General features: G+C 38.2%; 1 protein-coding gene across 2 annotated transcripts in view; it reads left to right on the top strand.

The window, feature by feature from the left end:
- The first annotated feature begins 5,062 nt into the window (after positions 1-5,062).
- Positions 5,063-19,423, top strand: part of Nlg2 (Neuroligin 2) — a 35,022-nt gene continuing 20,661 nt past the window's right edge. For both annotated transcript variants that reach the window (XM_089256870.1, XM_030385393.2), the window contains exons 1-2: positions 5,063-6,144; positions 16,791-16,875. The gene's annotated coding sequence lies outside the window, so the exon portion shown is untranslated. The remainder of the gene's footprint in view (positions 6,145-16,790; positions 16,876-19,423) is intronic.

Raw genomic sequence — 19,423 nt, 5'->3', positions numbered from 1 at the left:
TCAGCTTCTTTTATGTGAGCCAATAAAACGAAATTGTTTATTTGCCTTGATTCGGCTGTCACAATGAAGCTCCGAATTCTTTCTACGACAAATGCCTATCAAGACTTGATAAGCGCAAATCAAATGCGATATCGCTTCAAATTTGAATATATAAAATTCCCTTGAACAGACAGCGTGTCTAGAAGAGTTTTGGGTTATATTAAATGTGAACTTGGCCCAAAATCAACGATGTTGCGCTGTGGTCGTCGGCATTAATCAAAATGATAAAATTGTTTACAAAACAAATGCTCATTTGATTGTGTCTGGTGCAGGGTTTGTCTGCTGTTATCTGCGATGCCGATTTCAAATCACGTTCGGCACGATAAAGGAAATAAATCTTGACGCCAGCGGAAATGCTATAGGAACTCAACTCTGCAAATTGTTTATGAACTTCAATATTTAAATAACATTTAATGATATTCATTTGGGCAATGACGTTCACAGACTTGGCAAACAAATCATCAGATATATCACTAGATATATTAGTATGTAAAGTTAACAACAATGTTTTTTTCTGGCAATAATAAATTTATGGAAAAATTTTCTTCATGTGAGTGCATGGCTGGGGGCAATTGAACATCACGTGTTTCAGCGTTGCTTGGGCGCCGCTCAGTTATCTCTAAGATTTTATCTGCTTTGAGTGGTTCTACTTTTTTTTGGCAATTTTTATATAAATTATACGTTGCCCGCTAATATTGATGGCTTGTGCTTAGATGAGTCCATTGGAGGACTGTCACATGAACCGTTATAGATATCATCTGTGCTCTATCCATGTTCTGCTTGAAACTACCTTTGCTAGGCACTCAATGGAGCTAGATGATCTCTGCGCAATTTTAGTTTCGACATCAATCCTCCTTATCTTGAGTTTTAATTCTGGATCTTAACTCGAAATATTAATTTAATATCCGCTTATATTCCTGCAAATAAAATTCATCAGCACCCTATTAAACGACTTTAAGATATCTAATAAGACTTAATTTATATTCGAAGAAATCAATTACCGAACTATCAACCTCATTACATATGAAAGAATTTCTCTACAGCTCCTGCAGCTGAACGAAATCTTATCTGTAAAAATGCCTTTACATATAAAAAAAATTTTCATTTGGCTCTGCTTAATTGAAAGTAATTAATAGCCTTTTATCACATTAACAATTTAAGCGTACTGCGAAACAATTTTTCACTCTTTAATTTGCATCAACTGATTGAAAATTGAAAAAAAAAAAAAGAAATATAAAATGAATTTATTATCTTTCTTGAAATCGAGTTCGGGTTTCCCAGTTCGTACCCGTGGTCATATGAAATATTTGCTGTGCGTCGCGTCACCACATCCGTAGCTGCATATCAAAATTCGCATTTAAAATTATTTGCATAAATACGGAAAATGTTTTAAGTGAAATATCAATATCGTTTGGAACTCAAATTAAACTGCGTAAAATGCAAACCTTTTCGCACATAAAATTAATTTTTACACGGCACTCTAGCGGAACTGTGCAAATAGGACTGGTGTTAACTAAAGCTTTGCCTGCATTTATTTAATTGGGTTTTCTTCAATCGTTTCAATCAATCTACCAAAGCAAACCAAATTCACGAAAATCAAAAACCGAACAACAAATAAACCCAATGGATGTAGCTGACCGAAGAATGCGTAGGTGCAGTTTATAAAACTAAGCTAAGTTTATTTTAAAATGTAATATTTTTTCCATGTCTTGATATGGGAACTTTTATATATAGATCTTCCAGTATAAAGAATTTATGCCCAGAAAATATAATAAAATATAAAAAATTTTTGGTATTTTTTTTCCGAAAAGAAGCCACATGAAAAACATCCATAGAGACCCCATATACTCACAATATATTTCGAAAGCAGGCATTAAAAAATTTAAGGGAAATCAAAGCAAATGAGGCAAACAGAATATGGAGGAAAAACGAAGGAGGAGGAACATTAGCTGGATGGTGACGTAGAGGGTGTCGCTATAGAGTTAGCCATAAATTAACTTTGACAAAATCACACACAAACACACACACACACTCACTCGGACAGACAGACGAGTACACGCAAAACACACAGACACACACACACACACACGCACGCATTTGGCACATTAAAATCCAAATCACGAAGCTGGAGGAGCAATTTCAATTAAAGCTAATTACAGCCAATATCGAATGCCAACAATGTCAAGCGTCAAAGGCACAGAGCACGACGAGCACAAGCAAAAGGACGACGATGCGACATTCGATGTGGACAGCGACGGCGACGGCGACGGCGACAGCAACTGCGATTTGGCAACACACTCGGATGCGGCATCAGCGGTTGTGGGCGGACGAACTGTCCGCTGGACTGTGGCACAGTTATGGATGCGATGCGTTGCACTGCGAGAAATCGGTGTGCAGACACCGCATAAACTATCGAGGCACCACAAGCAGAAGTCAGCCGAGTAGATCAGAAAGAATTAATAATATGCGCAATTGCAGCTTATCAAGTTTAGCTCCCAAGAGTGAGTATAAAAAGAGCTAGACTATTGCAACCATGCCATCTGTCACGCGTTCATCTCCAATACAACGAAATCCTACAGCCCTTTGGGAAATTTCTAGTACAGGAAAAAGGGTAAAGAAGACGTATCTAAATCTAATCTTCAACAAATTTAGTCGTTAAACAGAAAGAAGGAAACTTTGTGCTTCGACAAGCAAGACAAAGAAAAGAAAAAAACACACACACACACATACTGCCCGATGCATGTCAACAGATAGAGAGAGAGTGCAATGCGCCAGGTGAGCGGCTGGAGGGACACCTGTGCGGCAAGGAGTTCGCAAGCAGAATATAAAATTTCAGCTCGCGGGCGCAACTAAATGTCGCTGTCGCCAGCGATGCTGATGTTCGTGTCCACAACTGATTTTGTGGATTGTTTGGGGTGCAGGCGTGGCTAAAGGACGGCCTCAGAGAGAGGGGCGTGGTTGCTGACAGGTAGATGATGACGCGTACTGCAGTTGCCGTTGCCGTTGCCGTTGCCGTTGCCACGAAATAATTAAAGCAAATTTGCACTTCAGACTGTGTGCCAGAGCCGGCGACCCACAACAACACAACAAGCAGAGCTCGTCCAGGTGCTCGACAAGTGCAGAAACAACCACAGGCCGCATCCACAGACTCACACACTCGCACACACATACGTTTACATTCACAGCGAAAGCCAGAGCCAACGTCAACAATAGAGAACCACGCACAACAACGCCAGTCAGCCGGCAAACTATGCGAGAAAAAAAACACATACATTCAAATTACATATACGGATATACATATGCATATATACATACATACAAACATGCATACATACATATATAAATACATATATATAATATGGAACATAGCCAACAATGGAAGTGAGTGGCAGAGACACGCCCAGGGGCGGACTACTCAGCCAAGGTGTTGTGTCAAGCACACATAAAAAGCGTTCAAAATAAAAGAAAAGGATGAAAAAAAAAAAAAAAATATATATATATATATATAAATAAATATATATGCATAAATATAAATACAAAAACAAATATTTATGCTTCGCTTAAGTTGCGTTTGCTTAACTTCCATTTTTATTTTGTGATTGTTACCACAACTGATTAAATTTGAAATGAAAACTGACCCCGTTTCACGCGGCCTTTAAATTAATACTAATATAATTAATTATAAACTAATTAGCGCTGCTTAAATCTTGCACAAGCTTTCGACTCTCAAGAGTTGGCGAAGAGATATGAAAATGTTGCTTAAAATAAGATGACTTGAACTAAAAGCGAAATTTAAAATAAATATATTAGAAATATAGAATGAATATGGTACAAACGTAAATCTAGAACAGATATCACTCTCACAAATTATCAACTGAAATATATTAATACATTTTTTTGGTTTACTATTCGTCTTTCTTCTTTGAGCATCTTGATCGACAGCCTTTTAAAAAATGAGTTATAAGTATAAGTGTAAGTATATGGTTTTCATAGTATTAAGATTATGATTATATAATTATGTGTAAATTTAAATTTAGAATTGTTCATTTAAATATCCGTAGTTCCTTCTATAATTAGGTTTTTTTTTTTTTTTTTTTATTAAGTGTAGAACCGGTACAAACAAAAAACAGGACCATAATAATAATAAATGAGCCGAACCCCATACCGAGCTATGGGGATATTAAAATGTGGAGGTTTTACTATTGACCAATATTTTTTGTAAATTCAGAATTGATTTAAATTCACCATTTTTTTCTCTAACTTGAAAAATATAAATATATTCATTATATAATAGATCTTAAATTTGAATTTAAAGCTAAGTTTTTATATATTATGTACATATGTATATAAACTTATATTCTGTTAACTTTCTCTATAGATCTATTGTAGAATTTAAATTATTAATTAATATTTCATTATTATATTTTATAAATTATATTATAAATTATATATTTTTTAAAATTAAAATTAGAGCAAACAAGTTTTCGTCAACAATTCATATTTATATTCAGTTCAATTTGATTGTGCTTTATGCGCTAAAAAATATTCAAAGGCGCCAAATATTGGCAACTGAACTGCTGTTCGCGAACGCTCGCGGGCCTGGGAAACGAGAGAACACAAAACACGAAGTAAAACAGTGAGAAATCAGCTAGCGACAACGACAGCGACAACAACAACAGCAACAGCAGCAGCAGTAGCATTGGGAGAGGGAGAAAAAAATAGATGCTGAGCGCAACAAGGAGCAATGCTTGTATAGAAATGCCAACGCAGCAGCGAAAACAATAACAACAACAACAACAACAACAGCAAATACAAGGGAAATGAGAACAACAGTGAATGGCAACAATAAACTGAGCTTGCGCCGAAATTCGAAATGTGTGAAAGCAGCGCTGCTCTCAGCGCTCCTCGGCAACGAAGCTGGGAGACAACAATGGCGAGATGGCAACATGAAATCATGTACATACATACAAGCGAACATACGAGTAGAGACACACACACAGGAACAGTATAGCAGCAGCACGAAGTCACAGTCGTGTTTGCTGTTCGCATTGAACGGTAAAAGGCGAACAGCAGGAATAGCTTCCAGAGCCAGCATCAGATTCAAAGTCACATTTAGCATGCTTGTCCGTGTCCGTGTGTATCTGTGTGCGTGTGTCGATGGTTCAAACAAAAAAAGAAAAAAAGCAAGAAGCTTTTCAACTTGAAATTGAACTGTGCGAATTGAAAGAAGAAGCAGCTGGCAATCACACAAGAGACAGACAAATTGGAGAGCGCAGTGAGCTATCATTGTTGCCGCCGCAGCTACTGCTGTTGTTGTTGTTGCGGATGCTGTTGTTGTGGGAGCAAAAATATTTTAACGCAATTAGAGACCGAAGCATCGTCGTGGCATCAGATCCAGAGCGAACGCGCACGCAGACGGACACGGCGCACGGATAAAATCAAATAAAAACCGTAACTCGCAGCACAGTGTTTTTGTATGTGAATGCCTGAAACTCCATAAACCCAGTTTTGCAAAAAGCGTGGCGAAACGTGCGCCAACGAGTGAGTTAGTGAGTGAGTGAAATCATAGTAAATGCAAAGCGGCTCAATTAACTGTGAAATCCAGCTGCAGCAAGAACTAACTATGAGGTGTGAAGAGTAAGTGAGCGGGATAGATAAAGTGAGAGCGAGCGAGATAGAAGAGCGCAAACAATTTGTTGAATACTGCTGTGTTCGCACAAGCGACCGAAAGAAAGCAAAAGTGAAGAATATCACACAAACACGCACACAAACAAACAGGCGCGCTCACAGACACATGCTTATACACATTAAGAACTCTGCTATGCGTGTATTTGTGTAACTACTTAATACAGATGCAAATACGAAATTTCAATATACACACGCACACATAAGAAAGCGCAAAAAAGAGTGTTGCCAACTAAAGTTGAGTGGAAAAAAACCACAGCAAAGCACAGCAAGATTGGCGGCGCATAAGTTAAAAAGGACAAAGACGATTAAACAGCTTTGCTGTCGGCGACAGCAGGAGCAGCAGGGGCAGCAGCAGGGGCAGCAGCAGGGGCAGCGGCAGCGGCAACGACAGCGGCAGCGACAGCATCAGTACGAAAGGTGAGCGCAAAATAAGTCATGCAAAAAGGCAACAACTCAAGACAGGCTGTCGAGCTAGCAAAGGGGCGGGCTGGGCAAGCAGTGTCAAGAAAAACGCCCGAAACAGATTTCTTTCCTTTTTTCTGCTCCTTCTTGAAGTGACAGTCGTCGCCTCACCAAAACGACTCAAGAGGTGACAGCGACGATGGTAGCGACAGCAGCAGCAGCAGCGACAGCGGCAGCGGTATCAGCGCCTTCGTTTGCTCGGATTCGTATTGTGGGGTGTCGTGCGTGCTCGCGAGTTACGCACGAAGACGTCCGCCTTTTGGCTCTCCCACACACACACACGCACAACTGTTGTGGTTGTTGCTGTTGTTTTTGGTGCAAACACACTTAGCACAAGCAAAAGGCAAAGCGAAAGAGCAACCTGCAAGCCTAAAACAACAACCGCAACAACAACAATTACGTTGATGTCAGCAGCAATGGCGGCGACAACGGCAACGACAACGGCAACGGTGATAACTCATGTCCTACTGACATTTTTGGGTCAAAAACTAAAATATTATGTGTGCTATCTCCCTTCCTCCCGCCACGTTAGTTGCCTTTTGTGCTGCTTAGCTGTAACTGTATTTGTATTTATATTTGTATTTGTGGCTTGGCAGTCAATATTTTATGCGTCTGCTCCGTCTGTTGCTCTATCCGTCTCGCTCTCTCACTCCTGCTCTCGCTCTCCCTCTCGCTCGTTTGCTCCCCGCTTGTTTCTGTCACATTCCGACAGATTAAAATTGCATCCGGTTAGAGCAAACAAAAGTGTTTTGGCTTCGTTTATAACATACAAAATTACCAAGCAAGGCGCGCAGAGCATTCCCAAAAAAAAAGCGCTACAACAACAATGAGCACCAGCGAAAACAAACAAAATGGCGGGCAGCAAAAACAAATTGCGAAGAAAAAAAATGAAAACAGCAGCAACAAAAATGAATTCAGAGTAAAAGTCTTAATTGAAATTTTTGCTTGAAATATGTGCAATGGGATTTTTAGAGGGCGCTGTGTATGCTCGCTGCTACCTAAAAATGGAAGCAAGGCCATGGAAGTCGAAATGCCAGCGACACGTTACACATGTGTGTGTGTGTGTGTGTGAGTGTGCGAGAATCCCTGAGTGTTTGTGTGTGTGGGTGTCAGCGAGCCTGTGTGTGTGTGTGTTTTAGCATATCTTTGCCAACGGCAACTTTTGTTTGCCAGTCATGGCAAAAGTCGTGGGGCGTGTCCCCTTCCCCCGCAAAGGACACAATCTTGAATGACTTTTTGTTGTCTTTGTATTTGTAACAACATTTTTCAGGTTGGCGTGCAAATTGGTACCGCCGTCGCTGCTGCTGCTGCTGCTGCTGCTGCTAAGCTGTTGTTTAGCTGCCAAGGCATCTCTTTGTAGCCGTGTTACGGTACAAAGGTAATCAACGCTAAGCCAAATAGCCAAAAGCTGAATATTCGATGAAGAGCAATTACATCGCCTTTACAAAATATGCCAAACAATTTATTCGAATTCCTTATCAGCTCGAGAAACGTGTTTATGAGATAGCCGCATACAATATAAACAGAATTTATACCTTTTGCTTGAGCTGAAAAAAATTACCAAATTTGTATTAAAATGTGTAGCAAAAGATAAATCACTGGATTTATATTAAAAACTGTTGGAAATATATAGCTAATCCGATATTGATATGAAGTACATATACACCTAGCAACTATAAATTATATTCATATCTTAAGATAGCTCGTCACACAACATTTTTCAAACAACTCGAAACATTTTTCTAATCTATGCATTATTACTCATACGCATAGTTGGCAATGCTCAAATACATGTCGTACATGTTGAGTAATGCCTTAAGCTGACTCAGACTCAAGATTGATGGTAAACGGTCACCCTAATCAATTGTCTTGTCAAGCAATTTGTTAGTAATTCTTTCAAATGAAACTACATTTTCGCTGCATACTTTTGTGAGCAGCCCTTGTGGCAGAGCTTAAGTGGCAGTCCTAAGGTCCTGAGGACCTATTGGGCGTGGGTAGACAGTTAAATATAGACATTCCCATGATGATGTTTTTAACTTGGTGGGAAGATGCTTGCACGAGAATGGAGTCCTCTAAATTCTCAAGTGAGGAGCTTTAGGCCGCAGCTCCTTCGAGAATAAACAAACTCTGAAGAATATTTAATAATGTTTATTTTTAATATCTTTCACTGCTATTGCTATCAATAGAATGTAATACATATATACATTACTGGTCAGGACGACAATCTGAGTTGATTTAGCCATGTTCATCGTGTGCATACGAATGTTCAATTAGGCTCGGGTGCATGCAGGTAGACAGTAATATGTTCTCTACGAAATTATAACCAATAATCCGTGGTCGAATACCTGGTTACTCCACATACCCATGCATGTCCTAGCGTATCTAAGGGATCCAAAATATGCACTATACCAAATAGCATTGCATAACTTAGGGAGTTGCCACGGTCGTTGGGGCTCAAAAATGAACTGCAAATAATATTTGATTGTAGAACATCCTTAGCTGATGAAGCGCTATAATCTACAAATAAATCTACAATAAATAATACACTATAATCTACAAATAAATGAGATAACCGAGATTCAGAATGGGTTAATGTGTTCAGGCTTGGGATAGGTTCGAGCTTACCTCCTATAACTCAAGACAAATATTAATGCGTTATGATCTCTGCTTTTTATGATTATAAATTACAGATAGACTTCCAAGCTGCTTTTACGTAAATTCGAATTACAATTATTTATTAAACAGTTTCAAAATTTAAGTTCTAAGTTAACTCATCTATATACACGCTTTGATTCAAGTAAATTTCATCGATTTCTAGATCTTCATAAATTAGATTATAAGATCATATTACATATAGGTGTGTTTTCTTATATGAATAGCCTCCCCTTATAATCATCGGCAAGCTACCCCACTTACAGCTATTTCTTCCCCGCTTTACTCCCTTTTGCTTTAATTAGTTGTAAATTCTACAGCTCGAGTTTTTGAATAAAAGTCACAGTCAGCGTATATTAACTGCGCGCTGTCACGATGCTGCGGGCAGTTGTTAGTTTTTTAGGTTTTGTCATGAAAAGTTTGCAGCTAGTTTTCCCCATGAATATTCTTACCTTTCTATTTAGCATTTTTAAATAAGTTAATATGTATTTCTAATGCATTCGTAGTTTACAATCCTCCCATCAAATATATTCTATTTATTTTCAATTTATTTGTAGTCCAAAGTTATTCTCTTGAATTCGAGAATTTGGATAGTTATACAAACCAAAAGTTGATCATCGTGGCAACTGCTTCAATTTCAAAAGTTTTTTTTTTATAGATATTCAAACCAATTTCGAATAATGATATTTATTTTTAGTTTTATTACTTTTATCTTATTGAAAACTTTCTCTATCTCTCTCTCTCTACGCTCTATATAAATTGATACTTATAAAAGTGTATATGCTGAAAAGTTTCCATCTATCATTTTCTACATGCAAAACTGCATGTTAACTGCCCAGCCCCATCGACCCGCCCCTTTACAAATAAATTGTTAACTCAAATTGTAAAATAACTTCTGTTTTTACGCTCTGAAAAGGTTTTTTGGTATTTGTTGAGCACTCGCAAGTTGCTCGGATTCAAAAATCAATTGATTTGCATTTAATTTATGCCATATTTTAAGAGTTCATTTAAATGGAAAACAATTTGTCAGACCTTTTGGCCTTACATACCGTACCACCCTTACCCCCACCCCACCCGAATCTTTGCTGATAAATGAATGGCAGCGTGCGTGGCAAGGTGAAGTATTATTGCAGCACTTGCAGCACTGAATAATCATTTAGCTGATTGTCGGACATAAATCCTGATAAGCTTTTGATGATGCTGCACGCAACGTCAAATTCATTTGGCTTTAATAAAAACGAAAATTTGAATCGAATAACGAAGTGGTTTAGTCTGTCAAATGTGTTGAGGCGTGGGCGGGGGCGTGGCGTGTGACGCGTTATCAAGGCATTTTCCTTTTATATTCGAGCAACAACGGAAAAAAACAGACACACACAAACACACACATACATACATACATATATATATAAATGGGCACACAAAAACGTATCAAAGGTGGCCACGCCCACATACAGCAAACGCCCACTTGACTTTATCACAGTGTGCGCTCCATAAAACGGCCGAACGAACTCATCTGTATTTTGGGCCTTCTGTTGCTTTTTGTTATTGTGCAAACGGATACATCTTAGTTATTTGTCTGTGTGTGTGTCTGTGTGTGTGTGTTTATCTTGGCCAGCAGGCTATATAGTTTATCTATGTGCATGTTTGTTGTTGTTTCTGCTGCACGCTTGTTGTCGACTTTTGCGCACTTATTCCATATTTAAGAGGCAATTTATATTCCCTTTTTTTTTGTGCTGCTGTATATTGCTTCTTGCTGTGCAACTATGCCGCAAATGCCATTCAACTTTCAGCTACAGTTTCCGTTCGCGACTGTTTCTGATTTCTCTGGGCCGGCCCAGAACGGCCTCGCTGGCTCGGGCTGGCCGGCCACACGCCCACACGCCCACACACACGCTCCATGTCCTGGCCTGGCTGCCAGCTGAAAAGCTGCTGCCTGCCTAAGCTGTCCATCCTTTTTGCCTGTCAGTTTTTAGAGACCATGTGTGTGTGTGTGTGTGTGTGTGTAGCCAATTATCATTTTCTTTCTCGTTTCTTTTTTTCATATATATATTTTTTGAATGAATAAAAACGACTCTTGACTCCAGACAGGATGTTGCCTGTCGCGCATTGCTATACACAGGATGTATCTAAATGGCATTTCCATAGCCACGCTTTGGACTTTTGCACCTTGCGGCAATTGCAGTGCGTTTTTTTTCCACACTTTTATTGTGTCATAAATTATTCAAACGTAAACATCATCAGCAGCAGCAGCAGCAGCAGCAGCAGCAGCAGGAGCAGCAGGGGGCTAAGGACATGCGAGGCAGCAGCATTTTTTTTTCTCATTATCAGCAGCACCACGCGCTTAACACGCACCCACCCATCCACCGGGAAGAGAAAGAGAGAGAGATGTGCAGCACAGCTCTGTACATTTTATATAGCGTCCTTCTGGCTGTCCTGCACAGACGCTGATGACGCGGAAACAGACGCAGGACGACGCACTTGGCGCATAAATAAAGGCGCCGCCGTCGCCATCACTTGATAAATAAGTAGTGCACGTAGGCATTCGGCATAATGAAGCGAGCAACCCCACTCGCCCGACACTCCCGCCAACCGGCATCCGCCCTTCAGCAGGACCCGTGCTTATGGCCAGTGTCCCCAATTTGTTGTGGGGCACAAGCGGCGTATACGTAATCACGCATTGATATGCCACTTAGCTCGCATCTGGCAGCACGCACGAGCGAGCCAAGAGAGAGAGAGAGAGAGAGAACGAGAGAGGGAGAGGGGGGGTGCTGGCTGATTTATGCAGTTGATTTTACAGTCTTAACTTTATTGTTTTTTATTACGCAATTATATTTCCTTTAAAGGCCACACACACACACGCACACACACGGGAGATACAGGATAACGTGTCGGGAAATTGGAGCCAAATTAAATTTATGCCAATTTCAAAATATATACACATACATATATACATTTACGAGCTGCCGCTGCGACTCTGATTACATGTTAATTAAACTTATTTTCATATGAGCTGGCCTTTGTGCGCCAGCACTGGGAACTCTTCCAATTAATGCAATTACATGGAAGTGCGTTGTCAACATTCGCGGCTACTCATTTGCAGACCCACGCGCCACGCCCACTCAGCTCAGTGATTATGCATTTTATGCAAATTGTTAGTTAAATATGTATGGAATTTGAACAACTACAAACAGTTATGGCAGCTTTAGAGACATTCAAATGAACATCATTCCCCTTGGCCAAAGCCAAATGAACTATTTTATTTGGCATTTGGTCAAGTTGACGAACTACCTCAACAACTTTTGCAAGTGTTGACAGCAAAATGCAATCGAAATTCAAATCAGATTCTTGAATGTGCTTCAAGTCATTTAAAATTCTTATTGGCCGCCTAAAGTTAAGTTTTTCTGGTTTGTTTGTATGATTTATGTTCTCAGGTAAACTCAAGCGTTTACTCTGCAGAGCTCTGGAACAATTATTAAATTCTACTCATTTTTTGATTTTAATTTCATAAATATTCTTCCTTTGTGATGCGCTACATATTAAGAAATTCATTTTCGCTTTGCTCTCTTTGTGTCTTGCGCTCGGCGTCTCATGTTTCCGCTGTTTTATCATAAATATTTTCAGTTTTGTTGGTTGCCTTCATCTTCTTTAATTTACTTTTGTGCAACTTTTTAAAAGCCCTAAGGAAAACTAGCTTAGAAACTTATAAAAATTAGAGTAGTACAAATGTAGGCGGTATATTTTATCAGCAGCAAACTTAGTTGACAGCATTTAACTTGTATATATTAATATCTATATTATATTATTCAACATAAAGACTTTTATGTAAATATAATAAAATTAAATCGTTTTTTTGTTCATTTTATATGTCAACTTTTCAAACTTCTCCCCTGGTTTTAATAATCCAACTGCCCACTCATAACTTTTGTTATATATACATATACATATGTACGTTTTATTTTTAGTAACATCCAGCTTAGCGGACCCTCTTATCAACTTAAATCTCACATTTTTTTCTACATAATTCCCCACGTCGAATACAATAGTGGAAAAGCATACAGATTTTCGCTCTACCCCTGAGGCAACTGAGGCAACTCGCAACATAAATCCATAGCAACAATGTTTCTCTTGTTACTAAAGACTCTTAAATATACATTTATGCAGAGATTAGCTTATGGCAAGCTATATACAATGACAATATTTTTAGCTTCATATTCAATATGAATATAATGTAGACTGAATAAAAAAGTATATAAATATTTTAAAACAACTTCTGTAGGGACTCAAGTCTATGAGTAAATCAATCAGTAGCTTAGTTACTCATTCCGTATTTTATTCACTAGATAAATTCAGTAAAACTCAGCCAGTCACTCATCAATCAGTCCACTCGTGTTTTAAGGGATTTCCCTTTAATAATTCATGCACTTGCCATCTGACTCAAGTCTTTCATATTTCGGTCTCTTTAAAAACATAACTGAAGGGAGAGAGCAAATTGTTTTTACAGCTGACCTACATGAGTTCCTTTTAATTGCACATAAGAATTAATTAGTGGCATGCGCTGGCAGCTACTGCAGAAAAAATGGGCAATAAGATGAGCGACGAAACTGCTGGCAAGATAAAGGCTGACAATTACTTCAGCTATATATATGTATATTCCATATCTGTGAGAATCCTTTGTCCGTGGTACAGAGTGTGTACGAACAAATGACGCAGTTACGCTACAAATTCATGCAAAAGAAGAACTTGAGAAGTTTTTTAATCAACTTCAGTTTTAAGTATGACTCCAGACTACCCATAGCTTTGACATGCATGTTAAATTAGTTTGTAAATTTTATTTAAGCTATTCTATTTAAACGGCAGCTTTATTATATTGTTCGTTATGGTAAAGTATATTATATATTTACACAGAGGCTTAACAAGCATGTTAAATTTAACAGCAGCTTTCGAGTTCAACATATTTATATTAAGATAGATGGTTTGTTCTTATGGTTAATCCAGTTTTCCATACAATTACTACATACTAGCAATCACTCTCATCCAGATTGATAAGCCTTACTTAGGCTATTGCTAGTAATATATGACTAGAGAGTAATCCAAGTTAAAAATCAAATCTAGTTTGGCAAAGCCTAATCAATATTAAACAATCAATTATTTCTCCGTATAGCTTTAGCATGCATGTTAAGTAGTAAGAAGTCAACACTCAAGTAAAACTAGATTGCCAAATCTTAGTCAAACTATAGTCACATGAGTATTCGAGCCCCACAGCTTAACTGATTCAACGTGTATGGCCCTAACATGCATGTTAAATAACAACAACAACAACAACAACAACTGTACGAAGACACTAGTTGGGCAAACTCAAGAGATTGTCAAGTTTTTGGCAGGCCGTTTCCGGAAAATGGGTTAATCGGCTTCAATACATGGATGGCAAAGTTCTTCATCGATGCGAGCGACGAGCAGAAGCAAATCTCAAATGGAATGCTGTCAAAACCAAAGAGAAACAGAGAGAGAGAGAGTGTGTAAGGGGGCGAACGAACGTGCACAAGTTTTTGCTGCTGGGCGTGGCACGGACTACAACGGAGATGCCTGCCGTTCAAATCGAATTGTATTCAAGATGCTCGCACTAATACTAACACAAACTGCTATTGTTTTTACCGCACACAAAGGCAAATTGTGTTACGGTACTCGTTGTTGTTCTAGTGTTATCTCTTCATGGAATATATACACTTAACAGAGACACATGCATAAATGTATGAGTGTGTGTGTGTGTGTGTGTGATTGTTTCTGTTTGTATGTGTGAGTACTTAATGGCAAGTATGTTTTGTCTGTGCGATTAATTCCATTGGCACCGATTGAAACTTTCCGCTTCAAGGCAGCAATAAATTAACGACTCGATATATATATACATATTTATATATTTACATAGTCTCGTGCAAGTATCGTAAATGAGCACACACACACACAGATATACTTGACTGCGTATGTGTGTGTGTGTGCGTGTGTGTGTATTATGTTTGGCATTAAGTGCATGCTTTAATTTACATATTCATTAAATTACAAAAGGATCTCACAGTTTCGCATAAAATCCACTCGCAAAATGCGAAAAACACGACCCGGCCGTACTCTAAGGGCATCATCGTGTACCCATCCATGTCCATGTCGATGTTCATGTCCATGTTTATGTCCATGTTTCGCATCCGCATCCACATCCGCATCCACACATTCGCTTTCGCATTCACTTCCTGTCGCGCAGCTGTTCGAACTGAACGCCCAGGCGTATGATGAATATAAACTTGTGCCTGGCCCTCCCCAAGAACCGTTGGCATTTGCATTAGGCCCATTTAATTATACTAAGCACATAGTAAATAGTACAACAGACGGGCCTAGTTGCGTGCTTACACAGCTCGAAGGTGTGGGATAATTCGGTGCGGTGCGATTCGGTGGGGTGCAGATCGGGGTATATTCGAACCATTATTATCCACTACACAGCAAGGCAGCGTAACTATGCCACTTACTCATATCTGAGTACATGTTATAGTCCTTGAGTATTTGCCTGCGGATATCCTTATGGACAAACACACACACACACACACACACAGACACACGCTCGTTGTGTTTGCCCTGGCGCAGTCATAAATAATTTATGCCTGCGTGAATTGGTCAACTGGAGCCCGAAACTTTGTGCCAGCCCCACTAAAAACAAACGAGCATCTCTGATGTCTTCATCTTCATTTCCATGTTAATCCCGCCCCTGAGTCACCTACACACACAAATACACAGATACAGAGCATCTCATGTAGTGTGCAAATCAGCTGCTAGCCCATGTTTCAATTGCTACGCCCCTTCCCCTTGGCCCCTCCGCTCCACTCCCCTCAAGCGTTGCCAACTCGAGCTCATTTGCATCAAAGCTGGGACTCAGCCATTAGGCGCAACAGTCCCTCGGCTCTAATTAGAGCTCAGACCTTGCCCACACATGCAATTAATGCACACACAAACACACACACACACTCACATATATCAAACTTTAATTTGGCCATAGAGAATTGCCAAGTCGTTGTTTTGGATATATTTTCACATTATCAAATGACAGCAACATGCAGTCTATAAATTTTACATTTCTGCCGTTCCACCCGATTAAATATTTGAGGTGTTTAAGTAAACGTTACATAATTACGGTCAAACTAACAATTCCATTGAATGGCATTATTTTATCCCATGCAAATGATTTATAGTTCAGTGAAATGTGCAACTGTTCGAATGCTCAAAATGCTTTTAAGCCCTTTCAAATAATTTCTATCTTGGCATTTTCGCATTTTGCATGCATTACTGCACTCAATATTCAATGTGCTTATCATAAAAACTGTCAACTATTTTCTATATATATATGTATAAATTTTTTTTGTTTGTTTATTTTACGTTTTATGATAATTACAATTGCATTTTATTACTATCTCTAGCTAAGCCAATTCAGCCGTAAAAACTAGCATTCAATAGAGAAAACAAAAAACAAAAATTATTTCTGCAGACTGCGTAAAGTTGCGCCATCAATTTATAATTAATTCTGATGGAATAAATTGTATTTTTCATCATTAAAATAATCATTTCACCATCAAGTTTAGTTGTGAATAATGCATGCATAGTAAGTAGCTTCTAGGTAAATCTGTTTAGGTTTTACATTTATGCAAAATTTTATACGAATTCCAGAGGAGTTATTTAGTAGCGCTCTACTATGCAATTCTCATGAATATGAATTTTAAATAAAATTAAAATAAATGTACTATACATAACATTCAAATGCAAATTTTTCTGAATCATACAGAATATGAATTGAATAAATATTAAATAAAACAAAAAAAATATATGCAAATCATATATATTTCTATTTATGTTATTCATGAAAATGCCAACTATGATATTATTAATACATTTCCTTTATTCTCTTTCTCTTCTAGGAATGTGTCTAAGTAAAACTTGGAAGGCAGAGTTCTACTGTTAGCTGGCATTATAGTAAACGCGTGTGTTTATGTGAATATTTGGGTAAGTTTAAATAATATTTAAGGAAAAACGGAAATATATTTGTATTAAACTAAACCAGGTTTTATGCTGTAGCATTTAAAAATAATATTAAATTTAAAAAAAAAGCAAAAAAACACAAAAGTAAAGCTCAACAATTTTATTGTTTATTTTCCAAAATTTATTGCATACTTTTCAGCCATTGCGGAGAATTCTGTGAAATATGCAGATTTATAAATGAATTATTTTATAAAGTCTATACTGTGAATGTTGGCCTATAAAAAGTGTTCTTTGTTTTCGTTTCTATGCGAAAAACGAAGCAACAAAGGCAAGAAATTGATATGCAAGCTATTATTAACACAAAGCTAAACTGAATTAATGAAGTTATGAAAGTTCTTTAACATTGTTTATGTTTCGGCTGCAAGAGCTACGCAAATATATGTATGTATATATATACTCATGCACATAAATATATGTATATAAAGTTGGCTCTCAAGAACACGGGCCGCCTTCACAGCGAGCGGTCCACATGGGTCTGGTATTTCAATTTCCTAGAAAAAGAAATTACGCTTTCATTTTGTTTTTTTAATTATAATTCACATTTGACCTTTTTCTGTGAGTGTGTGCGAAAATGATTTGCGAGAGTGTGCCTGAGTGTGCGAGTGTGTGTGTGTGTGTGTGTGTGATGGTCTAGGATGTGCTCCTGTGCCGTCTCGTCTGCTCAGGCTGCTGTCAGAGCCGGTTGCAAATGGCAAAGGCGAAACAAGCGTCAACCAGTCACCAGGCACCAAAGTTCAACTACAAAACATTTTCAAATGCCATTTAGTGCACCTAAAGCGCACACAGAGACACACTCACACACACACACACACTCGAGTCGTGGCCGGAACCATGGGCGGTGAAATTGCAGAACTTTCCCCTTTCATTATGCTGGGCAAAAAATAAACGAGGTTACATGCCTACTTGAATCCACAACCGAATGAGACACCGCCTGCCAAGCGCTTGGATACTCTGCTCCCATTTTTGTGTGTGTGTGTGTGTGTGTGTGTGTTTTTTTTCCAAACTTTCTATATAAATATATATATAGTCGTAGTACTGGTATGACTGGAATCGCCAACTTGGCGAATTACATTCGGAAATGCAATTTTTGCTGCTCTCTTTTCGAGCAAATTTTTGTCAATAAAGCATTTTAAATCAACTTGGAAAAGGGAAACACACACACACACAGCAGATCCTGGCACACATTGTAACTGTAAAACTGCTCAATAAGTGTGTGTGTGTGTGTGTATTTTTTGGCTCTGGAGGGATATTATTAAGGTCGTTTGTTTGTAATTAGAAAAATAGAAATGATTTTTTTTTTTTTTTTTTGGTTCGTAAGCAGACAATATGAGAAAGTTGCGGCGCAGTTGACAATTGGATTTATGGTCCAATCCATGTCCAATGTCAGGGCACACAATTTCTCTTTCTCTTTGCTGTTCGAGTGGCAGCGCTGCGGTTGGGCAACCCTAACATGAAATTATTTTCCTGTGTGTCCGGGGCATCGAGCAACGAGCATTGAGCATCTCATGCCTCAATTCTTTGCGGACGGAAATCGAAAACAAGTTGGCCAACATACATATTGAAGCTGGAACATGTCGAGGTTTCTTCTTCTACCTTTTTTTTTTTAACTTTTATGATGACCAAATACTGAGCTGGGAAATTGCTTTTTAATAGGCTCTTTGTGGATAACTCATGCGATTTGTCAGCTCCCAAGCGATTATTTATTCAGATTTGTTTGAATTAAATGAATTATTACTATAAAGGGAATTGAATTAATGAACAGGTGTTTTGTCAAAGATAAAAGGAAAAGGATATTGATATTGATATGCTTTTAACTAAACTTATATATTGAACGCTTACATTGAAAACAAAGTATGCATATTCAAGTGAGACGGAAAATCACAAGTATGTAGATGGAAAATTCTTCGCTGTGTGAAAATTCCATTCATCCCAAAATAACCTTCAAGAAAAATCTCAAGTGTGTTGAGAATTTTCTTATTCTGATTTATTTACCCAAACAATTTGAAGCCAGATTGAATTTCCCTGCAATTTCTTGAGCTGCAATTTTTTTTTTTTAAATCAAACATTTCACTCGGAAGTTTCTTTAATTTCCGCCTTGCTCTGTTAATTTCCATTGTTTATCGAAGAGTTGAGAAAACAAGCCCTGTGAAAATATTCTCAAAAAAAAATAATAAAAAAATGGCTAGAGCACAGAGAAGTGCAGCCAGCATGGGTGAAGGGATGCATAAGATGAAGCTTTTGCGTTCGCTTTGCTCTTTTCTTCGTTTTTGTATTTCTTTTAGTCAAACGGTAAAATTTAAAATGTCAATGAAGCACACAAAGTACGCCGGAAGAGAGTGTGCCGGAAGTAGAGACGAGTCAAAGCAGCAAGTAAAGTTTGCGATAAAATATTAAAAACAAGAAAAAAATGAGAATTAAATCAAGCGACGGCAAAGTGAACAAAGTTGAGTTTTTAATTAGAATTAAACGAGAGAACGTTGAGAGCGTTGCCTGCAAGGCATCAGGCACGTTA

Source organism: Drosophila navojoa, chromosome 3, assembly GCF_054131105.1.
Source record: "Drosophila navojoa isolate 15081-1374.11 chromosome 3, UAZ_NAV_1.0, whole genome shotgun sequence".
Classification (NCBI taxonomy): Eukaryota; Metazoa; Arthropoda; class Insecta; order Diptera; family Drosophilidae; genus Drosophila; species Drosophila navojoa.
Note: the sequence above shows the minus strand (reverse complement) of the source record. Positions and strands in the feature narration are given on the sequence as shown.